The sequence below is a fragment of the Melospiza melodia genome, chromosome 2 (genome assembly GCF_035770615.1).
Source record: "Melospiza melodia melodia isolate bMelMel2 chromosome 2, bMelMel2.pri, whole genome shotgun sequence".
NCBI lineage: Eukaryota > Metazoa > Chordata > Aves > Passeriformes > Passerellidae > Melospiza > Melospiza melodia.
The window spans coordinates 27,568,886-27,587,206 of NC_086195.1; the positions used below are offsets into that span (position 1 = coordinate 27,568,886).

General features: G+C 39.1%; 1 protein-coding gene across 5 annotated transcripts in view; it reads right to left on the minus strand.

Moving 5' to 3' along the window:
* Nucleotides 1–18,321, minus strand: part of SH2D1B (SH2 domain containing 1B) — a 74,945-nt gene that overhangs the window by 21,359 nt on the left and 35,265 nt on the right. Inside the window, exons 2-5 of one of the 5 annotated variants that reach the window (XM_063148208.1) lie at nucleotides 18,027–18,103; nucleotides 17,840–17,930; nucleotides 10,142–10,198; nucleotides 8,725–8,940 (exon numbers count right to left, since the gene is read on the minus strand). The gene's annotated coding sequence lies outside the window, so the exon portion shown is untranslated. Of the gene's footprint in view, nucleotides 1–2,767; nucleotides 3,605–8,724; nucleotides 8,941–10,141; nucleotides 10,199–17,839; nucleotides 17,931–18,026; nucleotides 18,104–18,321 lie in introns of those variants that run through there. The other 4 variants (XR_010026657.1, XM_063148207.1, XM_063148209.1 and 1 more) reach the window with 4 other exon arrangements.

The following is an 18,321-nucleotide window of genomic DNA, read 5'->3' on the forward strand; positions in this document are numbered from 1 at the left end:
CTCAGGAAAATTCTGAGTGGCTTCTTTTCATTAGAAGACATTAATTAAATCTCTTTGGTTTAATTTAAAAAAAAATCAGAATGTGTTGCTTTTCTCGTTTGCTTATCCCAGATTGTTTACCTTGGCATTTCTGGTAACTGGCTTTTGGCAAGTGTTTTTTCCCCCACACATGATGGAGCAGAGAGGGGTAATGCTCTTCAGACACTCATGCCACTGTGCCTGCCTTCCTGCCTGTAGGTGTGAAGGTTGTGTTTTCACAGCCAACACTGAGCACACAGGCTTCCCAACACAGCCCTAACCAGAAAGGCTGGAAGTGCACAGTACTTCCTGTAGCAGCCTTGCCTTCCACGACAATAGAACAAGGGAAAGCATGTGTCACTGGCATTCACTCTGAAGTTCCCTCAGATTATCTCATGAGTGCCTGGTGCCTTCTGGTGTATAACACCACACCTGCACTTCAGCCAAAAATACTTCAGGGGCTCAGGTTGGTTGTCTGGTTAGTTTTGCTCAAGCCTGCCTTCACCAGGCCGCAGTCTTCTTTGCATTTTCATGTAAAAGATTGAATTTCAAAAAAAAACTCCACGAAGACAAGAAGTAGGCTTGTGATCAAAACTGGATATTAATAACCACAAAGCAAGCTATTGTTTCAGTGAAAAGCAGTGTTCTCAAGGCATAATGTATTAAACTTAAGTATGACAACAAAGCCTTCTCTGTTCCTTTAGTATCAGTTCTGAAAGCTGTCTGCAGTCTCTAGATGGCACTGTGACTCTTTATAATGATTAATCTAAAATGACCAACCCTTGTAAAATAGTGCATTGCCAATTGAGTAAGAAGTCACAGCTGCCAAGTGACTATCTTCCACAGCTGCCAAGTGACTATCTTCCATCCTTTAGATATCAGACATGCAATAATAGCTGGGTTTATAGTGCCTATTTACATCTTCAGTCACAGCACAAGCTTGTGCTTTATCAAGTATCTCCCTTGGTGTGTTCACAGTTAATACCACACATACAGCCAGGTGGTGCTGTTTTACTCATATGCTCTTTCTTAAGTAACCTGAATTATCCAATTAGAGATTGCCTTCCCTACTATTCAGGACCTGTGTTCTGGATGTAGCTGTACCTATAGCCAGGTTGTTAGGTCTGATTAGAAGCGCATAACTGAAGGGTTAATCAGGTGTTCACAATTGCAGGCTATCAGTGTGATCAATCAGTGCTAGTGAATTTACTGCTAGCCATCATGTTATTAAAGGCATGGAGAAATATATTAATATATTTTAAAAGTTTTTGAGTATAAATCAACTTTCCAATCTACGTTACTATTCAGAATAGCCACTTGCACAACGCAAGTGTAGGTGGTGGGGGACGAACAAACCAAAAGCAGGTTCAAGATCACAGGGATCTTTTGTATTATCAGAGACTGGCATTTAGTCACCTCCTGATTATAATGATAAAAGCCTCTAACATTATTTCCTTAATGGAAAGCAGCATGATAGCTGTCATGATGAAAGATCAGGCTTAACATTTTGTATGACCATTCTGTGTATTTGGGCTGCAGTTGGATATTGTCTCTAAGAGCGCTACAGAATTAGAATGAGAGAAGAACAGAGTTTTCACAAAGAAGCTTAATCTGTTCTAACCCACTGAGAGGTCCAGTGCATTGTATAATCCTTTCTTATTTGTAATAAATACTTTAAAGTAGTGATATATATTATCATTACATGACGAACTATGCTTCAAAAGGAGATACAAATAAATGTTATAATGGAGGCACAGCAGTTGGAATCAAGTTATCAAGTGAAAATGACAGAATTCTTTGTGATCACATACCAAAGAGGCCTAAGCTGTTTTACCCTCATCTCTGAGATGCAAAGGTATGCATCTTTCCTAAATTCAAGTCAAATATTTCAGATTTGTACAAAGATGATTTCAGTGCTGTAAGCACAAGGAGAAGCCTAAGCCAAGGCCACAGGGCTGAAGACAGTCAATTGGTTCAGTTTCTGCCCTACAGAGTGGGTAAAGGCTGCATTCAGACTTTAGTGATTTCAGATGTTAGTGATTTCTTAGCACAGCCATCAACGAGGATGGCAAGAGGACTGGGAGAAATAATGATCACCACTGAATTCCATCAAGTCATAGACAAATCTCTCCAAATTTCTTTATAATGGCCATCAGGGACCAGAGAGCATTATGGTGTGAGGATGACCCACACAAATATTGCCAATAAATAATGCTGGCTCATAATTTTATGTCTCAGATCTCAGTGGGAAAACAAGACACAACTGTAAGATATAATTAGTAAATTCTTGAATAAATGAAGTGAGGAAACTTTAAACTTTTTAGCTTTAAGTTGGTTTTTAAGCACTACATTTAATTTTTGTAATATACTCGATGTTCCTCCAAGAGTATTTGCCTGTTTTGAGCAATTTTCATAGCAACAAGGAACTTTACCAGAACAGCCAAGCAGTGCCCTGCCCTCAGAAGTGGGCTTGAACATTCCCTGAAGCAAACTTGTGTTACCTGGTGCCAGAGCAAGATGGGAGAGGAGCAGTGGCCATTTGGGTTCCTGTTCTGCAGGATGAAAATGGTCGGGTTCCAGTCACTGCTGGTGCAGTGTGTGCATCTGGCAGGCCTGGACTGTGACCCCAAACAGCCTAGTGTCAGGATCCATCCTAGTGAAGAGATGACCCAATGGTTCGTAGGAGGGATCTCAGGGTGCAAAAACCAACACGGCACAAGGGGGTTTGCAGTGATAATCAAAACAAACGCAGTTTTATTGAAATAACCACAGCAAAAATGCGATAGAGGGACTAAGGGAGAGAAAGAGAGAGAAGAGAGAGAGAGGGGATATAGCTACCAACGCAGAGACGACGTCCTTTGGTCCAGTCCAGTCGAGGGTCTGCCTGTTACACTGGGGAGATCTCAAAGGCACAGTTCATTTGCACCCCAATTATATTCTTTTTGTTGGGGGAAGGGAGAATAAATTTCACAACCGAAACAAAGGCCTTCAGGGGGGAAGAATAGAAAGGGGGGTACCCAGAGTCCAAGCTAGGCATCAGGCAAGAACTACTGTGTTCGTGGTCCAGTGGTCACATCCTGCAGGCAAACATCTCACTTTGGTCAGCTTGCCTCCCCCACACACCTCCCCCAGGCTGGGGGTTTCAGTCCCACTCCTTGGAAGGAGGAGAGGAGCTTTGTCACATGGGTGTTCCATGTCTCAGTCCTTGATGGAGAGGCTTCTTACATCTCAGTCTGTCTGTCACAGTGGTTGTAAAACAGGTGAGGGTCTTCTGTGGGAGACCACCCAAAACTCAGGAGAAGTCCAGCCAGGCCAAGAGGTGGGATGGCTTCCAAAGCTTATTGTTGCAACCAGGGCATGGTGCCCCTTCTTCTCAGTGTAGCATACAGCAAACACACCTGTGAAAACAATAACACTGTCCTTTCAGGTCTCAGGGCCTTTGGCAGTGTCCAGTGTCCAGAAAGTCCAGTGACTTTCTCCTTCAGAGCCAGAGATTCTAGATGGGGGGGGAGGGTTTCTTTTCTTCAGTGGTCTCCCAATGACAATCGTGAGGCAGATGAGGGAAAATTCGGACAGACTCTCACACCTAGAGAGGAATGTTTTACATCAACAAGTGTATTTTGTTGTTGTGGTGTAAATATGCTGCTATACAAGCAGCAGCATGGTGGAAATAGCAAGTACAACTGATTGAGTTCTGAAGATCCCAAAGCCTCTCTAGCAGCTAGGCACCATGTGCCCTTCAGCTGGCCTAGGTCTTATGGAAATGGATGGACCAAGGTAGGCATAGAAGTACAGCAATAAATCAGTTTATGCCTGCTTCTTGCCTCAGTGTCAATGAGACTGTGTTCTGACCTGTGTTTAGCTAGAAATTTGAACTAAATGAGAACTTAATCTGAAGTAATCTAGTTTCTGTTTTGCAAAAGGAATACCATATTTTTACTGTCCACATCCAGAGAAGAACCAAAGTGTTCATTTTTACTTAATGGAACAGCATTTGCATTTCTTGGTCCTATGTCCCATTCCCCACTTCTTCATTCAAACACAAGAATAAAGCAACTGATGGTGCATCTTACAGTAAATGTGGCGCTTTAATAATTCTGCATCTCATTTGTCAGTTTATGCTGTGCTCCTTGGAAATCTGAAGATCTATTGATTATATTCATACCAGGAAGCTAAAACAGATGACTTGCCAATAAATTCTACCTGCTTCTGGTTCTCAATGCGATTTACTTAAAGATTTAATGCCATTTTGCCATGGTGTCCTGATTCCAGAACACCAGCTCACATCTGTCTTCTTGCTACATTACAGAAAACAAAACCCAAGCTTGTTCTATGCCAAGATGAGGAGTATATTTTATCTAGGGAACAGAAGTAACATTCAAAGACAATTCACAAATCTGACTTCCAAATCAGTAGAAAACATAAAAGGTCATTATGAAAGATAAAAGTTGTTTTGAGGAAGATTTGAAGGGGGGAAGCCTTATTCTTATGCATTTGTGCCATGAAGTTCCACTTTTGATTGCAACCCGCTTGTTTAAGGTGGTACAGATTTTGATTCAAAACTTCTTATTTAAAGGGTTCAGATTTATGATTCTTTCATGATTTTGACTGAAAAAAACCCAACATAAACTCTTTCGTTTCAGCTCAAAGATTTGAAAATATCTTTTTTTTCAAGGTTTAGAATTTGAATATTTCAGAAATTTGTTCTGAGAAGCGATAATGATTTAACCATTGCCCTGCTTCACAGTAAAATATATCAACTTTTAGCCGATTCTCCTACTGGAAATTCAATTTTTTTAATGCCCTGATTTACACTGTAATTTTCTTCTTTCTTTTTCTTTGCATCTGCTTCATCACACACTCCAAGCACAGAGACAAGGAAACAGCTAAATACCTTTTTGGGAAGCTTCTCTGATATGTGCCCAATGTTATGAATCACTACTTGCACTTTGACTGTTTTGGAAAAGTTTCGTAGGCTTTCCTCCTGCAAAATGAGACTGGGAGTTTACACAGAGAGCAGCCTTTGTGTACCATTTGGGATGATGTGGATAGGGATACAGTAATCCCTCCTAGCTGACAGCAGAGCGTTGGCAATGTTTGCCCAGGCAGTCTTATTGAGCTCTCCTGTGCTCCTGAACATGGGGCCTGAGTATTTTCCTCCTTTTTCTGATTGTTCAGTTTCAAGTAATGTAGAATTGTCACAATGGAATATTTGTTCTTAATTCAACTGTTAATATATTTCCCTAAGGGAAAAGTCTGCATTTTAGTCTGTTTTGTCAGGACACTCTTCATAGGGTCAGGTTGTGTAAAACTTCTAGAACTAAGGCATTTATTACAAGCTTTCAGCATTTAAGCTCGGAATTTACCTGGGGTTTTCCTTGGCTTTTACTTGGATGTCATTTTTCCTTTCTTTACTTATGATATGAAGGCATTAGTTGGGTGCATGTAGTTACTGCCAGTCAACAGTTTCTCTTGTAGTTCCAGCCTATTTGCTGTGCCCCAAGAGTCTCAGCAATTATTCTCTGTTCTTTTCTGTCCATGTGTCTCCTTGTTTATCTGTAAGAGGTCCTGTACAAGTACAAATCTTGAGGAATGTTATTGTATCACCAATGCCTTTTGCTGCACCTCCTTAAATTTCCTTGTTATTCAAATACTTCTGGCACATTTTGTGTCTTGTGCTTTGTTTTACATCAATCTTTTTAAATCTCTATTGCAGGTGTTCACAGAAAAAAACAAGCTTGTTTACTTTCTTAATATAGATTTTCCATTTATTCATTTGAGAGGAAACACAATGGAACACCCAAGCCATTAGCATAGCAATGTTCCTCACATGACGGAGTTAAAGAGGATGAGAGTGTGCTTGTGCAGGTCTGGCTTTTTGAAACTGGAGCTCTGCTCTCCAGTATCACTTTAAATTGTTGTGTTAACATCTTTTTTTATTAGCTGGTTGCCAATAGTGTTGCTGTATAGCAAGTGAAGTTGAATTTGGTGTCAGTTCCTCTGCGCTTTGTTATTTCAGTCGTGGATCTCAGTCTGCTGAAGGCCACCTCCAGATGACATGGGCTGACCCAGAACTCAGTGTGGCTCTGGCTTCCTGCACTGAAAATTCATGCTCCCAGCTGGCCACAAGAGCCCTGCCTACTTTCTGGTGGGGGCCAACACTAGCAGGAGCAGTAATCACATCCCAGGTAGGATATGATTACTGTGCAGTCTGATATAGAAGCATAAAGTCATAAATATGTATAAAGAATGTTTATCAGTTCCTGACCTTTACTTAAAGACTTCAGGGATTTGCGAAACCACAAGGGAATCCTGTTTGGTCAAATATTATATCCTGCTCTTAAAGAAGCAACAGTCAAAAAAAGTTTTTTCTGACTCTATACTGCTCTGTGAAATACTGCTGAAGTAGCACCAGATACTGCTTTGCTTTCTGGGCTGTTACTTCAAATCATTTAGGGAAAATATCAGCTTTGGTGGGATTAATAAATAGAGGAAAGTTCTTGTAATTGCCAAATTTGGCAATCTGTAATTTAAGCATAAGATATCCACCAATACAGACATCCAGTCATAATGTTAGTCAATGGAGAGGGAAATAAAATTTTCCTTTTATTCCACTGCAAGTCAGGAGGTAATCTGTCGTATTAAAATAATGGTGCAAACTTGCATCAGTTAAAGGACTCAAGCCCTAAAACATTTGTTCTCAGTAATTTTCTGACGTTGCAAATTAATTATTATTTTACATTTAACGACTTTCATAATTTTAAGCCTATTGTAGACAGCTACAATTGAGTGCCACCTATATACTAGTCAATCTCATACATTTTCTATTACTTAATTATAAATCTTTATTTCTGAATAATATTTAGTGTGGAGTCAAAGTATAGAAACTGTAGAATAGTATTGTTTCCAATTGCAGTAAGGATGAAAACCAAAGGCTCTGTTTAAATGGACTATTCAGATTGCACCATATTCTGTGTGTATTATACAGGGTGTTCAGGGGGAAAACCACAATTTTTTTTTGTGCAGAGACAGCTTCAGTCTCAGGTTTCAAATCAATCTCTGTTTTGTATGAACAATCTCTTTTGATCAATCACAGTATTTCCTTAGAGAAGTGAAAAATTATGCATCAAACTGAAGATGCTGGCCAGAAAGGCTAAAATGCTATTCTTAAACCATTTTGAGCAAATTATTTAGTGCTCATTTTGCTTTGTAGGCACAGGATTCAACAGCATATGACTGAAAATAAGGAGCTGAAATTAGGAATCTTTCTGATTTCTCAAGCTAAGCATATTTCCCATTTTAAAGTGACTTCTTTCTATGGCTCATAATGCCTTTGACCTCTGTAGCCCTAGCCAGCATTTTAGATATGTTCTTTGTACTTAGAGTCAGACTACCTACCACACGTAACCTTGCTTGTGTAACCAAGGTCAAAATAATTCCATCTGTCAGTCTTGAATTCCATAGATGATATCACCCTTGTGCTCTGAAGCAAAGAAAAAGCTTTCAGGCAGTGCTGCTGGTTAATGAATTCAGCCTTTATGTGTGTTACACACGGGTCATCTTGCCGTACACCATTCAGGCAAAACAGTGATTGGAAGAACAGGCACAGCATCTTCATGGAGATTTCTCTGACAAGCTTGGGGCACAAAGCCAGTGCTTTTCAAAAGATTTGCTCCTTATGTCAGTGTTTTAGCATGACACTTTCCTAACAGTCCTGTTCTGCCAGCTTCAAAAATGTATTCCCTATTGGTGTCCTAACCTTTCCCCAGTTGCCCAGAATGATTTCATAGGCTGACCATGATTATGTGCTCTAGATCAGTAAAGAAGAATTGGGGATTTCTGGTCTAATATGCTCTTCGTGTAGCCTGTCAGGCTGCCTGCTGCAGACAAAGACTGACTCCAGAAAGAAATTATAGTTCAGATAGAGCAAAACAGAGAGATGTGGCAGAAAACCATTTCGGCAATCACACAATAGTTAAAGTTTTTCAAGACCTTTACACAAATTACCCTTGCTTTTTAATAGAACATGTTCAATTATAGTACACAAAAAAGACCCCCAAAAACAATAGACTGATTTTGGGGAATGTGCTAAGAGAAGGCAGGCTGTTACATGTCCAAGCATGGCTTGGAATGGTCACTTATTTTTGCTTTTGGAATGGAAGTGCCAAACCATCATCTTTCTGACACCAGTCAGGATCAGACCTGTTTTGCTTGCCCTTCATATCTATGTATTTGTTGAAGGAAGAGCTCAATGACAGAGATAGTGGGCAGCCCTTTGCATCAGAAGAAGTTCTCTAACAGTTTAACTCTGCATTGCACTATGTCATTCTCCTTAGCACACAGATCCTGCTCAAGCAGTTTATGTATCAGACTAATAGCTTGAGCTTGATTTGGCATAGGCAAGTGTGATAGTAAAATGTCCTCAATAAAGCAGGACCATTTGGACTCTTTATTCCCTGTTTTGGGATTCACTGTAATGGGACAACCATTACAATTGTTACCAAAACTCAGAGGATTAAGCTTTCAAAGAGTCTGTTATAAAGCTAAGTTAGTTAAGTTAGAGTTTGGTTACAGAAGTAAAACATTCCTCAACACTTAGAATGAAAACTTTTGACAACTCAGTCTTCAAAGATTCTTTTCCAAGGAGGAACAAGAGGTCCAAAAGAGACAACATTAATTAATGAAACTGAAGCTTATATCTCTTACCTTTGATAAGCATGTAAATTTTTGTTACCAGTCCCCTGTAAATCAAGCCTTTCAATTTTCAGAAGGAGCTGCTTCCAGTAAATAATCCCCCTTTGGACCATGCAGTGTTCTTACTGCAGCCCTGTTGACAGTCCCATTGCAAGGGTCTTGCTTACAGACAGCCTTCTGGATTGCTAAATCCTGGAAGCAAATGGGGGAAGCTCTGTTGGCTGAGGCCTTGAATAAAAAAAAAACACAAGCAAAGAATCAGAGCATGGCCTTTGGTTACATGCTAGACCGTGAAATGTTATTCAACATGAAGGACAGATCTGCTGGGTAAGTTGTGATCAAGTCAGAGAACTTCACAAGCAACTAAAACCATGACCATTATAATACTCAGTTGTTTCCTTACCCCAAGAAACATCAATTACAGCTCACTGAAGTTTATCACCCCAGTGCAAACATTTTAAAAATACAGAATTTGATCAGTAATTTTCATTGCCTGCAGCTCTAACATTCAACATCAGAATAAATTGTAACTCTTGAGAGATGGATTTGCTGATGCAGCTGGCTCGTTCTGTGTCTAAATGAAACACGATCTCCCTAAGGCTAAAGATTGTTCTAAAATTATTTACCTAAAGATTGATGGTATCCATGGGCTTATTTCATTACTTATTTTGTTAAGTTTTCTCCTCTCTGCCATCTCTTCCCCGCCTCTCTAAGAATGGTTTAGCTTTACATTGCCTCTGTGGTTAGCGCTTTATTTTCCCACTGAGAATCCCTGCATAAGCAACTGAAAAATATGTGTACTTTCTGCATAACCAACAGATTCATAGAAAAAATAGCTAAGTTACACTTTGTGTTTATATATGAGGTGTCACTTTTCCAACTTGATAGCCATGTTAAACAATGTTTTCACAGTCTGCTTTTGAATCGTTGTACTTTTTGTAACTAAAACTCATTGGAAGAACTTACGTGTCCAGTGTGAAGGTATGGGACTGATATACTTGTTACAAATATATATTTTTTTCCCTGTTGACACTGTCTGAACTTTCATTTGATCATTATTATATTGACTCTAATAACAAAATTAGTATAATTAGTGATTTTTATATATTACTAATGGACAGGGGCAAACTTAACTTGAATTCTTTTCTTCTTAAGCATATTTGGGTGTTTTCTTCAGTGAAAGGGCAGATTTTCAGGATTCTTATACCACAAACTTGTTTATTTATTAGTAGCAGTCATTAGGCTAGTTGAATGATCTTCTTCAATGTATATCTAAACTTTGAGAACAATAGACAGACTGAAAATATTTGATTTTTCATGGAATCTATCATATAAAAATAATATTAGAGTGACGCAACATTTAAAAACCAAAACCAAACCTATAAACCAAACCCCAAACCTGACACAGTAGTTGATTAAAAATATTTACCTTATGTTTTGTCTGAAAACTCTTTCTCCCTCCACTTTTTTAAGGAAGAGAATGATTCTAGAACAAAGGAAAGATTTTGCTATGAGTTGCATGCAAATCAAGAATAAAAGATCTAGAAGTAGACTTCTCTGAATCAAAAAAAAAAAAAAAAGACAAAATGAGTTCTTTAAGAGTTCACTGATTAGTAGAGACATGCTAACAGAAAAATTCCATCAAGGAGTAGGTGGGGGGAGGCGGTGGTAGGGACATTTGGGTAACTGTGATCATTCGCATAACTGTGATCCAGCTCTCAAGAAACTGGTCCAAATCTGATCATACATATACATTTATTTAGAATAATTTTCTGTGTTCTCAACACTAGCTGGATTTCTGTGTAGAAGTCTTTCCTTTGAAATTTATCTTATCAGCATTCAAGACTGAGGATTTAACTACTTAGTTGCATTGCTCTGTTCCATACATTAACACTCCCCTGTCTGTTAAATAAATATTTATAGCCTTGGAGGAAAGCTCATAACTAACCATGGCTGTATGTAACTAGTTACTTTGATGGTTTCTGAAGAGTAAAGCAGTGCTTGACAGTGACACATCAGTGTTTTTCTCTGGCAAGTTCTGTTACTTTATTTGCAGTAAACAGGTTCTTGACAGCTGAGAATTGCTCTGAATATGATCCAGTTGAGTGCTCAAATGCATCCTTACCTTTAACTACGCAAATATCCCTGCTGAGTTCAATAGGTGCATATGAGACAAAATGTATGCTACTCAGTGCTTTGGTGAATAATGACCAGAATGCACAAAACCTGCAGGATTGTATCACACAGGGCTTATTTTCATTGTCCTTGATACTCATATTGGTATTTATGGGGATATCACTTTTAATGCTAATACAGGCTGGAAAGCATAACAGCTTGGTACAAAAGTAAGCAATTTAAAATTTCAGAGTGAATACTGTGTGTTTGACACTAGGAATCATACCTAGACAGAGTGGGATTTTACAGTTTAGAACAAGAATCCCAGACCGAAAATTACTTTTAAATGCAGAAGGATACTCTTCTTTCCAATTGGAACCTGTTTTGTTCTTTTGGTGATCTTTACAGAACTAGCATAGTTAGAGAACTTTTTTACTTGACAAGAAAAAAAAAGGCGCCATTTGTTTGATAAGAACATCTATTACAGGCCTTACACGGTTATAGAACTCTGATAGAAATAATTTCGCTATTGAGTTAAAAATATAGACTTTTTTTCTGCTGGTGCTCACAACTTTTCTTCTTTATGAAGAACTCCATAGTGGATAGGAACCTGCTAAAATAGTGACAAAAATAGCCAGTGACTCAAACTGTAAAGGATTTTAGGCTTTTGTCACATGAAAAACACATAGGGCTAAAAGCAAACCTGGACACAGCCATGCTCATGCATCCCCTTTTCCATAGCTGGAACAAGCACATTCCCCACAAACAGCCTATCTCTCGCTCCATGAGATTCAATAAATAGCAAGTCAATCCCCATGGCTACAATGTAGGATGGGCCTTAATCTGAAGTACTTTTTATAGCTCTGCTTAGGAGACAAAAACATAATTACAGCTACTTCACTGATGTGAAATGCTTTCACATGGGAAACAATTTGCAGATCCATTTCTATTGGCACAAGTGGGAGCCAGGATATACTTTTGCATTCAATTGTAGGATAACAACAGCCTTCAGAAATTCAGCGAAATTAAAGGAGATATTTGTTTGGTTCAGGCTGTCCCTCAATTTTCCAATACCTTTTTGATCCTTTACATGCTCTGAGGGCCTCTACTGCTTATACATTACCTTTCATTTTCTCTTCTGGGCTTTCACAGGAGTGCAGTAGATTTATCTGTTGGGGAAGGCGGGAAGAGGCTGAGCAAGATTTAGGCAGGAAAGACTAGAGGTGAAATTAGAGGAGGGATAAATCAGACTCCTCTTCCCTGCAGCTTTCACGGAGCTACTCCAAACCCTTCAAACAGCCCAGTCTACCTATATATAGAACTTCCTTTCAGCTACAGGTAGCATAACTAAACAATCTGAAATCATCTCCCATTTTATCATCTGTTCAGAGGTTCTGCTGTATGAGGTGCAGCAGGGTGGAACTTTGGTGTTTGTTAGCACCTGGAGTGAGCAGAGAACTATTCTGCATTTCAGTTTCTATCTCTAAAACATGGATGCCAGCTCTTCTCTGTACCATAAGAACATCATGCCTGTCCATGCACTTTCACACCCAGATACTGCAATGAAAACAGATCAAAGATAGACCTTGTTACGTGTAAAACTATAGTATTTGGGAGAGCAACCTGCTCCCTTCATGGACTGCAAGCACTCCTTTTTACTCCATCTGAATAGCAGCTGCTGGCATGTCCCTGAACCGTCTCCATCAATGTGGAAAACACCGAGGCTCCTCCTGAGCAGCTCAGCTGCACACAGGCAGTGCTCTGAGTCCATACCAGATTGCTCCTTCCTCTCCTTGAATTGGTGAAACGTGGGATGTATTAGTCTTCAACTGACTGTGTCTCACTTGCTCCTACCTCCTCCGCCCCCCCAAATTGTCTTTCTACTTAATATGCATACAAAATTACAGTGAATTGATTTCATCTGAATTTGAAATAATCTCTACATTAACTCTGCTTTCTTAAAATCCTTCATTTTCAACTACACCTTTTATGACCAAGTCTGCAGACTCTGGGTTTTTTCTTTTCTAAAAGAAAGACTGGTATATCTAGCCTTTATCTTTGTAAAAACAGTTGCAAAATGATACATTTATATTCTGAGGATGAGGCACATTTAAACTTCCAGAGCTCCTGTGCACCTGTATTCATCCCAATTATGCAAAAAGCCCATGTTCTGAACCAGACATTCAGTTTTGTAATAGAAATCTCTAATTTGCAACATTTCCATAGTTTCACGTGCCAAAACAAGACTTCTTCTTGTCTTTGGAGTCCATTTAATCAGCTTGGCTTTTGGTCTGTCTACCTATGAAGTTGAGTGCAAGAGTGCTTCTTTCAGGTCACAGCTTGTGGTTCTGCTTAGTGAACCTCCAGTTTTTTCAAAAAGCCTGAATAACTGGTGAGAATTTTGATCATTTTCATACATATTTTATAGACTGTTGAACTGCTACCCCTTTCCATCTGCTATTTATTTCCTCTAGTTCAGGTGAGCATTGTTATTCCATGCAGGACTAATGCAGTGCAATGGAGGAATCCAAACAACAGAAATAATCAAAGTAAATAGTTTACTTATTACCAGTGGGATGCAGATTCCTTCTCACCATCTGGGAAAATAAATAGTGGCTTTTTTTTCCTCCTGGATGTTTGTAAGAGAAAATGCGCAGTTTTATGGGCCAAAGAAAATGTTAATCAGCCCTTGAAGCCTCAAATATTGGCTGCCTTCAGACACTGCACTTCAGTAATTAAAAACTTAGTTTATCAGCTCAAAAGGAGAAGTAGCATCACAAGCAACTTCTGCTGTGTAACTGCATACTGTATCCCTGCTGCTATGACAGGCCATGTTTTTTTCTGGGAAGCCATTTTAGAGCTGAAGCAAATAAAAGTAGTTTACCTCTATTTGAAATCTTTGTCTCAAATATTTTTAAAATTCCATTTACACCACATTTTTTTTGTTGGTGGTTGTGGTTTTTTCCCCTAACACCAAGAATAAAACACATTCTGATTTAAACATGAGAGTCCAGGAGCTGGGTGGGACTCTTGGTCTAGATCAGGAGCTCCTATACTTCAAGCCCATTCAGCAAAGAGATTTCTATAAGCTTCAAATACTCACCAAGGGTATTGTTTCTAGACCATCAATTCAGTTCTATCATCACATCTAAAATTAAAGTTACAAACTGTTTTCCAAATGTCATGTGTGTGAGTTTTTAATTTATGCTGAATGCTTGACTCTATTGCACCAGCTTGTTTTTCAGAAAAAGAAACAGAAGCAGAACATTCTGCAACACTCCTCATTCATCTACAAAGTAATTTGCAGACATCCTTAATCAAGGAGCATGGAAATTAAAACCAATTAATAGCAAAATAATTGAAAAGTCATTAAAGTGATCTTTACAGCCTTATAAATGAAAGGTAATTATGAAATGAAAGTATGACAACTGTAATTAAATATAATATGATAAAAGTTTATGTTTGTTATTCCATGGTGCTTTCAGACTAATTACTATGCCAAATTTGGGAGACTTGTACTGGTTAAAAAGAGAAAAGGAAATAAATAATGTTTCCCTCATAGAAAATATACCTGTCTTGACTAAAAAAGCAAGAGTTTACTCTAAAACCTCAGTTCTCATGAGTTGGCTGAAGTGCTCTGTGGAAACCCAGGGCACCAGGAATATTTCTCTTCCTGCTCTGGGGTGTCCTGACCCCCAGGGGAGCACTGACTTTGACCCTCATTCACGGAGAAAGTTTCCCAGACTTCAGGATAGACTGGAATCCACAAAAGTGTGCAATAGATCATAGAGAGTAGTGTAGGTGTATCACTTGGTGAAAAATTTAGGTTTTGGGATTTTTAATATGTTGTAGATGGAAGCAAGATGGAGGGCACGGGGTGTCATCCTGGGTTTCTTCTTCACGCTTCTTCTTTCTTCTTCATGGGTTTGGGTGGCATTTTGTAATCAGGCAGAAAAGTCCACATTGCAGCTCTTTGGGGTCAGTTATTGGGTTAAAAGGGAAAATAATCTAGGTGTCAGTTCTTAATTGGACAGTTTAGTCTTAAAAGACTTTGTAACAAGAGATTGTTACCTATTTTGTGCCTTCTAATGAAAAGCTGCTGAACTCACAGTAGTGAGACTGTTTTAGTGATAAGAAATAACAAACACTTGAGTCCAAACATGAACTACTGTCTCAAGTGCCTTCAATCCAGACCCAGAGAAACCAACAATTGGGGCCCCACAGTACTTTGCCTGCTTCTGCTTACATGCCTCTTGTACAAGAATGTGGTGATTGTTCTGGCTATGGGCATTAAAAGAATAAATTGAATTTTATCTGTTCTGCAGAAGTATTAATATGTTCTTTGGTCTGTTCTACATGTAGCCAGCTGCTTCCCACTTAGGTCCTAACCTAAAAAACCACTTTTCACTCATTGTAGTGATTATTACACATAAATTTGTAAAATAACTTACACTGCTTTCCTTAGTTGTGTGTCCTCCCAAGATCCATGAATTAGTCACCTCTCCTCCTCTCACACAGTTCTGTAGGATCTCACCTTTTGGTGAAGAAATCTCTAGCTTTCTATTTATTTTTTTGTCTATTTGTCTAAAATACATGCAGAAAAAGGTAGTTTTCTTGAATCAAAGGTGTGCTGACTGCTGTGGGTATTTGGCTGCTGTAAAATATTTCACAGTTCATGTAGCACAAGTGCTGCCTGGTACTTAGAAGTATCCTTTGCAGCTCCACATTAAACTAAGCACAGCCTTAACTTGCTTTGAAATATTTCACTTTGAAATCTCTAAGCCCTTGAATAGCTTGGAAAAATGCAATAGCTCTCTCATCCTCTGAAGAAGCCAAGAACCAGTCAAAGGACTTTCCCACAAAGATGGTCTGGTTTGGAGTTAGGTTTCTCCAGTGCTTTGACACTTGTTAAAATCTGAGCAGGTTTCATAGTTTCATTATCTCAGTGTAATGTGCACATGCATAAATCCCTCTCTATGGCACCTGGCTCCACAGAAAGGCAGATCACACAAACCTCCTTCAGTGGATGATGGATAGAACAGGACTATGGGTGTTCAGATCTGGTGCCTAATCAAAGCTAGCCCATTTTTGGATGTGAGAGGTTTAGTTTATGAAGGTTCATCTAAAAAACTCTTTTTACAGAATAAATTGCATGAATTACAAAATGAACAGGATTTTCCCCCCAACCTGCACACAAACTAGTGATGTTAAGCTAGTTGTTGTAGGACAGCTGTTGAGTTCTCCCCCCTCCAAGGCTGTGTAGTTGACAACCGCTGTACAATATTAACAGTGCTGCTTCCACAATCTTAACAGTGGTTTTAGGCTTAGAATAGAGGCTGGTTTTAAGTACAGTAATGTTAATAAGCAATTTCACCAGCACATAAATGATTCTTTAAGCTACCATGAAGACCTAGGAATAATTTTGAAACATTAACTGAAGAACTAGAGAAGGAGCAGATCAACACATACAAATCTTTTAAGGTTGATTTCCTGCACAGCCTATGTTAAATATGGCACATCAGCACTACTTGCTTTTATATTCAAGTCTCCATGGGATGCTGCATTTGAAGTCTACTGGAACAGGAAGCTCCTAAACAACGCCCAGATGAAACTAACCCTGTATTCTGAGCACACACAGGCTGAAATGAAAGACATCATCTCTGAACATGATGGGGCAAACAAGTTTGAAGGCAGTCTTCTGAGTGGCAAGTGAAGACTCTCCAGCAAAGAAAAGAGAAAAACCCCCACAACGATCTGGCATGCAGTGAAAGAACGTTAATTTCACAATGATCTTAAAGCCTCAAATCTACAATAGCAGTCATGGACACTGAAAGCCTGTGCTCATTCACAGGCTGAGACCCAGTGAGACCATGAACAATTCCCAAGTTTCCTTACAGTCCTATACAACACTCCTGTTTTGGCATGGAGGCGTGCTCTAGTCATGGGCTTGGAGCAAGTAGGAGACCTAATATCCATCCTGTGCTACTAGAAATCCTGGTGGTAGCAAGGTGGTGGACAAATCATGTATTTCACACATCAGTTCACTCAAAGTGACTTCTCGTTTATCAAAGTTTCTAAAGTTTACAACTTGGAATGAAATCCTATATTCATTGCCACACTCACGCCATGCAATCAGCAAACAGTGATGGCATATATATGGATTTTGGTTTAGAGCTTGCCGAGGTGTCAGTTTCTGCCAATGTCTTCCCTCTTTACTAATACTCAACCTTAACAAAGTGATCTGAAGCAAAAAGGATTTCTAAAGAAAAGGTGTGTACATATGCTGTTTAGACACATTTATTTTTTTTAATCATTCCTGTCACAGGTGTGTATTTTCAACTCCTTTCTAATCTGTAGACCTGGTTATAACAATGAAATATTTTCATCTGTCCTTCCCTTTTCTCCCTAAATTGGGGCTCTGCTTGTAGCTGGGACTGATATTTTGGCCTAATTTTAAGAAAATGTGCAAAAAGTTACCAGGACTGGATTCAATCTTAAAATTGTGCCACTTTCTGTCAGGAGTAAAAGACATCGCAAGCTTCTTCTGGGACATCAGATGCAATTTCTTGTCTGCATTGCAGTTGTGTCAACTTGTGCATCTGGCATAGTCAAACTCATGGGTAATTGTTTTGCTTCATTCATATATGTCCTAAGTGGGGTGGAAAAAACCCAACCACCTCATCCAAAGCCTTAATTCACCTTAAAAAGGGACTCTATTAAGAAATTGTTTTATACAGTTTATTCATACTGCCACAGTGGAATAAGGATGTAGGAGGTCCACAGTTACATCTGACTTTTCAAAAGTAAAATGTCACAAATTAACTAAATTTTGGAAAATCTGTATTGGTACAGATGTGATTTACAAATGTAGGTTCACTGGCTTGGTGTTAGATACCTGTGAAGCTTTCTACAGTTTGCATCTGAAAGGAACATTGTATGGGCTCAACCCTTTCCTCTGTTAGGGAGTGAGTAAACCACCTCTGCTGGAGAACTGCAGACAGGAAAAACTCACCAGAGAGAACACGGGAACTGGAACCAGAACTCTATTTCTCCATTGTCTCCTTGAGTGCAAGTCGTTCCTCTCTTCCCTGCCTTAGTTTCCTCTGTGGAGTGAGAAGCAGAAGTGACAGCCATGTAAATACTTTGCACTTCATGAATGGAGAGGCATCAAATTAAAAAGCCAAAACCGCAGCAATTACCAGAGCATTCTGCTGCAAGGAGTATCTGAAGGAACAGGGACACCAGGCAGCAGCAGCACGTCACTGCCTCCTCATTCCTGACACATTGAAAAGCAAAGGTAGGCACTCAGATGATCATATTCCTTGAGAGCGTTTTCAAATTGCAGAGCTCTCATAAATACTTCTTTTCATTTAGCTAAAAAAAGGAATATCATCAAGCTACTGAAAGAAACAATTCATGAAAAATGTCATGCAAGATGATACCCAGATCAAAAAGTCTCCAGTGAAATGAATATCTCCCCAAGTCTTAACTAGA